Here is a 6000-nt window from a genome sequence, read left to right as displayed (position 1 = left end):
CAATACACACTAAAGGGGTGTGAGTGTGTGCTTCCCTGAGAGTTGCTCTTGTCTTTACAACAGTGACATAGCGGATTTAGGTTCATTTGGAAGGTACTATAGGCAAAGAATTGATGAAAGATCTAAATGAGGTCACAGGATGGTCCCTGATGGTCCCTGACAGGATTACAATTGGGAAAACTCCAGATTACTACTCATAGTAATCTCCAAAACCCAGAAAATCCCCAAAACGAATCAGGCCCTTCCCTAAGGACATATCCAGCCAGACCACAAGCTTGACTCTTCTGTTATGACATAAAAGCATTTAGATACCAATGGAATGTTGTCTGTGTGTTCCCGTAGCATCCTCCACAGCAAAAGTTGTTGATTTCACTAGAGTTCTTGGTTTTCAGCTACCAAGAAGCTTCACCAGAGCCCAGGATAAAGGTTCCTTTCCCTTATGTGACCCCACAATTTTGTGACTTACCATCCTGCCTTAATGGCAACAGGCTCTGTGCCTAGTTTTGTATAACTTCCAAATTCAACATTTTAACTGTGTGTTGTCCAGGGTGTCTTCTTCCTGCTTAGCTAGGAAAACCTGGGCATGCATTAGCCACTATCTTTCTCTTCGTTTACTTTCACAGAGAATAACTTTCTCAAAGGGGGTTTCTGATTGGTCTCCTCGGCCAAGTCAGGGCATGTCTTCTGAGACTGATGAGGAGAAAAGAACTTTGTGAGATACTGCTTTGAGTTTCTATTGGTTTACTAGCCTCCGTCTAGATGTCATTTCCCAAGAATCTGTGGGCAGGCAGAGGGATTGGTCTGATAGTCTATCAGTCTCTTGGGCTGTTGGTTCACCTGGGATAAAGGACCCACGGAAGCCTCAACAATGTGCTTTGGACTTCTCGCAGTTGCTTTGTAGATTTCTCTACTATAGATTTTCTCTGCTAGTGCTTTGTTCTCTGGAGTCTCCCCACATGGGGAAGGTAGTGTGCACTGCTTTGTGCCTGGAGGCAGAACTTTAAGAAACCTACAGAATCTTCCCAGCCTCTCAGGTGACAGTTTCTTCAAAGCAAGTCTCACAACCATCACAGAGCCAAGGAAGAGCAAACAGACACCAGCTCTCAAGAGAGGGGATTTCTGAGGTCGTATTTGTACTACACAAGCAAGAACACTTCCTTTGCCAGCCTCTCCTTCTGACTATGGCTGCATAAACCATTGTAAGAAGTCAGTGTCTTTAAACTACTCTGATTAAAAGTCTCAGCGGTTCATACTGCACACAGATAAGCTTCTAATTGATCTTCTGATGTTTCAAGTGTTTTGTGATAGTCCCCACCACACAACTATTTTGTCATCTGTCCTCTTCCTTCTGTCTAATTTCCCTTGTCAAGCTTCTTTAAAAAAAAAAACAGCCTCATTCTTTTTTTATTTTTATTATTTATTTTTTAATTTAAATTTAAATTAGAAACAAGGTTGCTTCACAAGTCAGTTCCAAGTCCCTCTCCGTTTCCCTCCCCTCCTCCCATGCCCTCCCCTTAACGCCCCCAATATCCCCTCATTTCCCCAGGGAGGGTGAGGCCCTCCATGGGGGTGTCCATTGTCTGTCATTTCATCCAGGCAGGGCCTAGACCCTCCCCCAAGAGAGTGCATCTTACATTGTTGGATGGGAGTCCAAAGTCAATTTGTATACCCGGGATAAATACTGATCTACTACCCAAGGCTCAATAGATTACCTAGGCCTCCTCACTGACACCTCCATTCAGGGGGTCTTGATCAGTCCCATGCTGGATTCCCAGGCTGAATCCAGCAAACAGCCTCATTCTTGATTCTGTAACTAGAGAGAATGCTTAGGATGTCTTCCTAAAATACAACACATAAATATATGCCTTTCATTCTCTCCCATGATGAAAACTGAACTGAACAATGATTGCCACTAATTCAAGGGTAAAATCAAGCCCAATTATTAGAATTATGTCTGCAAATAGGTTGTTTAAAATTAGCCTTTCTTGATAGTTCTAAGTTGATTCATGTATCCATATATCTATGATGCCTCTTTGCTGGGTTCTGCTTATTTTACATTAAAGCCAAGTAGGTAATCAATGGAAAAATCCTTATAAGTCACTGCAGTAGAGTATTTCAAAATAGGCTTTTCATAATATAAAAGTCGATATAAATATTTATTGATGTTGCAGAACCCAGGTCATTTCAAAGTTATGAAGTGTGACATATGGAGACATCAAACTTAAAGTAGTATTGTCTAGCATTCTGACATAATGAACTTCCTCAGAATTCATGGACCTAGAACATGCAAAGATGTTCAGTGATCATAGATTTAATTTAATAAATAAGTTGGGTTTGTCAAAATGATATATACTGTATAGTATCTACCAGAACATAAAAGAAAGGACAGAAGCTACTATATTTCACTCCTGGTATTCTTGTGTCTACAGCCTTTGTAGTTTTATCAAGTTTTCCCAAAACACTCATAGAACTTCCAGAAAGGACAGTTGAAGTTAGGCCATTGTTCGTATAATTATTTGTCTTCTGTTTGGAATATTGAATATAGCTGTCCGACATTGGTGGTACCAATCAAAAAAGGAGTTACACTTTATATTTATTATCAAGAGCTCAAAAAAATCTATATTGTTCATTTTAGGCTATGTTCCCCGGTAGTACAGAGTTCAAGAGCAAAACAACTCCTAATCCAGTTTGATCTACCTCATAAAAGAGCTTAACTCAGTGAACCCTGGCATGATTTAATGAAACATTTCCATTTTTTCCTAAAAAGATCAAAACCTCAGATATGTCAAAGGTTTTACTAGAGAGGCCATTTAGGATTTGAATGGGTAATGAGTGATATTGTATGTGCATCTTTGGGGGCATGTGTATAGTATGTTCGGGTATGCGTGTGGTGTCCATAAGAGGATATGTACAAAGAACTGTACGTCCTTGTCAGTCTCCACCATAGTCTCTTGAGAAAGGATCCCTCACTAAACCAGAAGCAGGGCCAGTGGTATATGGCCCCGCATAGACTTTGTCATTGAACTTGGACCCTCATTTTGTACAGTGTGCACTTTCGCCTACTGCAGCATCTCCACAACTGGCACTTTTAAAGCACTGACATATACTAAGACACCAAAAGAAGCCAATTGTGAATTTATGTGAATGCACTTAGTTTTATTCTTAGCATAACTCTTAGATGTGATTAAAACCCTGGTAGGATAGGTTTGGATCACTAGACTTCCTTGGATCCCAGACTGCTTGGATATGTCCAGATAAAGAGTGGATGGATTGGAATTATTTTTTAGTCCAAATACGTAAGATACGTGGATCATTATGAGCCTTGCATTCTTGAGGTATTCATTTCAGACATAAAATCTGTCTGAGCTCTCTCCTGCCCATGTTTTCTCCTTCACTTTGAACCATATTTTGCAACCACATCACTCTTCCACCTTGTATTTATTTTAAATTCTCAGTCACCCTAAACTCATTTTTCCCTTCCAGCCTTTTTCTACAGGGAAATACTCTTTCCTCCGATCTTTTCACAACTGTCTTCTTATTCCTCAGATCTTACAGGTAATGTAACCCTACACTAAGAGTTCTCTATAATGCTTTGGTTTGAATGAGAGCATCCCCATCCTTTCTCTCTCCATCATACACACACACACACACACACACACACACACACACACACACACAGGAATAGCCTCATATATGTGAATACTTGGTCCACAGTTGGTAGAACCGTTTAGGAAGAGTTAGAAGGTGTGACCTTGTTGGAAAAGGTGTGTCTCTAGGTTCAGACTAGGATCTTAAAAAACTTATTCCATTCCCAGTGTGTTCTCTCTGCCTGCAGTCTGCCATGTAAGATGGGGCCTCTTAGCTGTTCTTGCTGTTAGGTCTCAAACCCAGGACAAATGGCTGAGATGCCTACTTAGCATGTCAAACTGGCAGACCTGGCTGCCAGGTTCTCCCAGTATCCCTCAGTCCCTACCTATTACAGGGTCATCTGGCTGGCATACCCCACCCCCTACCCTAAATTTCTCCAGCCCAGGTACTGGGGTAGGCTTCTCTCCTCCCAGTTTCCCTTCTCCAATAGTTTTTGTTTACCTGGCCCTCTTGTCTACTCTTCACCATCATGTCCTCTTGGTCTGGCTCTCCCCACCCCCTCATATAGCCTGGCTCAGTCTAGTCATCTTCACTCTGCCTGCCTCTGGCTATGCTATCCCTTTTATCTACAATAGACTTTCTCCTCCACCATACCTAGGAGCAATAATGTAGTCCTTTTTAATTTCTTTTTTTTTCAGTCATCTCTGCCATGCCTTTACTGCACCATCTTCATAATCACTAACCCTCTGGAAGTGTAAGTACAATTAACTGATTTCCTTTATAAGTTTCCTTTGTCATTCTATTTTTACCCCAGCAGTAGAAATGTAGGTAATACAGACACCAAATAGAAAGATGGCATTGGGAATATATAGGATTTATTTTGATCCCCATTCACATGTATTCATATGCACATGCATACACCTGTTTATATGCGTGTAAATGTACACACACAGAAAGTCTCATAGTTTAGCCTATTAACTTCTGTTAATCTCTTCAAAACCTTATCATTGTGAAAGCGAGCACCAGCCCTCGTTGCTAATACCTGCTATATAAAATGTATTCAATATATATTTGTAATGTAAATGTATATGAACCAAACTAGACCAATAAACAGCCACCTTCCAGTTCTAACTGTACTTTTCATTCAATGAATGCACACTAATTTATGTCATTAAAATGATATAGTATGTATAAACCCCCAGGCTAGTAAATTTTTACAATTTTTACATGTGTTTTTAATATCTTGCCTTCCTTGGTGCAAACTGAAGTTAAAGTACAACATAAAAATTAAATAACCCAAAAGGGTGTAACCCACAAAGAAATAAGATGTTGGAAAAAATGTAAACTTAGTTCCCCAACAACATTCCCTAATTCTCAAAATCATTCACAGGTTTTTTGTATGATCAAAGGGACAGTGATTAGAAAAGGAAATTCTAAAGAGTGAAGTGTTTGACAAAAACTATCAAAAGACAAAATGAACAGCAAATGTGTTACCTGGATTAAGGGATGGGAAAGACAAGCTTTGTTAGAGAAATTGCTTCATGGTGATTAAATGAGTCTTTAGCAACTTAGGCAAGCAAGGCATATAAATAACAAAAGTCATTGCTCCATAGCCAGTGCCCTCCACATCTCCCCACACCCCGATCCCTGTATTCAAGTTGGCAACTGAGAATTATATGTGCTACATACAAAATCAGTGATTATCATCACATTATTAAAATAACATGCTCTAAACCAAATTGACCATGTTGAATTTTTACACACTTCCCGATACTCTTCATTCTGGTAGTAACTGTCCTAAAGTCTTACAGTGTACCTCTGATCTTCGTGTACTAGATGCTTTTTCACCAAAGAGTTACCCTTTATAATGGTAACATACCCCACACAAAGCACTTGGACATTTTCAGAGTTCAGAGTCCTCACAATTACACTGCAATGTGCAATTACACTGCACAGATATTTTCAAAGTCTGTATTTGTATTTTTTCCAGGTCTACTGGAAATTCTTTTTTTTTTTCGAGACAGGGTTTCTCTGTATTGTTTTGGAGCCTGTCCTGGAACTTGCTCGGTAGACCAGGCTTGGTCTCGAACTCACAGAGATCTGCCTACCTCTGCCTCCCGAGTGCTGGGATTAAAGGTGTGCTCCACCACCACCCGACGACTGGCAATTCTTGAAGGGCCTACTTACATAGTGCCTAGCAGAATGCTGTGCAAGTGATAGTGAATTGACTTTATTTGCATCCCTGTGTTGATAAGGACACATTTATTTATATGTCCATTACCCATTGTGCTAATTCATGCTGCTTTCTTTAAAAAAATCATTTATTTATTTATTTACCTACTTAATCTGTGTGAGTGTTTTGCCTGCACATTGTGCCTGGTACCTTTGGCAGTTAGAAGAGGGTGTTGGGTT

The sequence above is a fragment of the Mesocricetus auratus genome, unplaced genomic scaffold (assembly GCF_017639785.1).
Source record: "Mesocricetus auratus isolate SY011 unplaced genomic scaffold, BCM_Maur_2.0 Super-Scaffold_100676, whole genome shotgun sequence".
Taxonomy (NCBI): domain Eukaryota; kingdom Metazoa; phylum Chordata; class Mammalia; order Rodentia; family Cricetidae; genus Mesocricetus; species Mesocricetus auratus.
The sequence above is the reverse complement of the archived record's forward strand: the minus strand, read 5'-3'. Positions refer to the sequence as shown.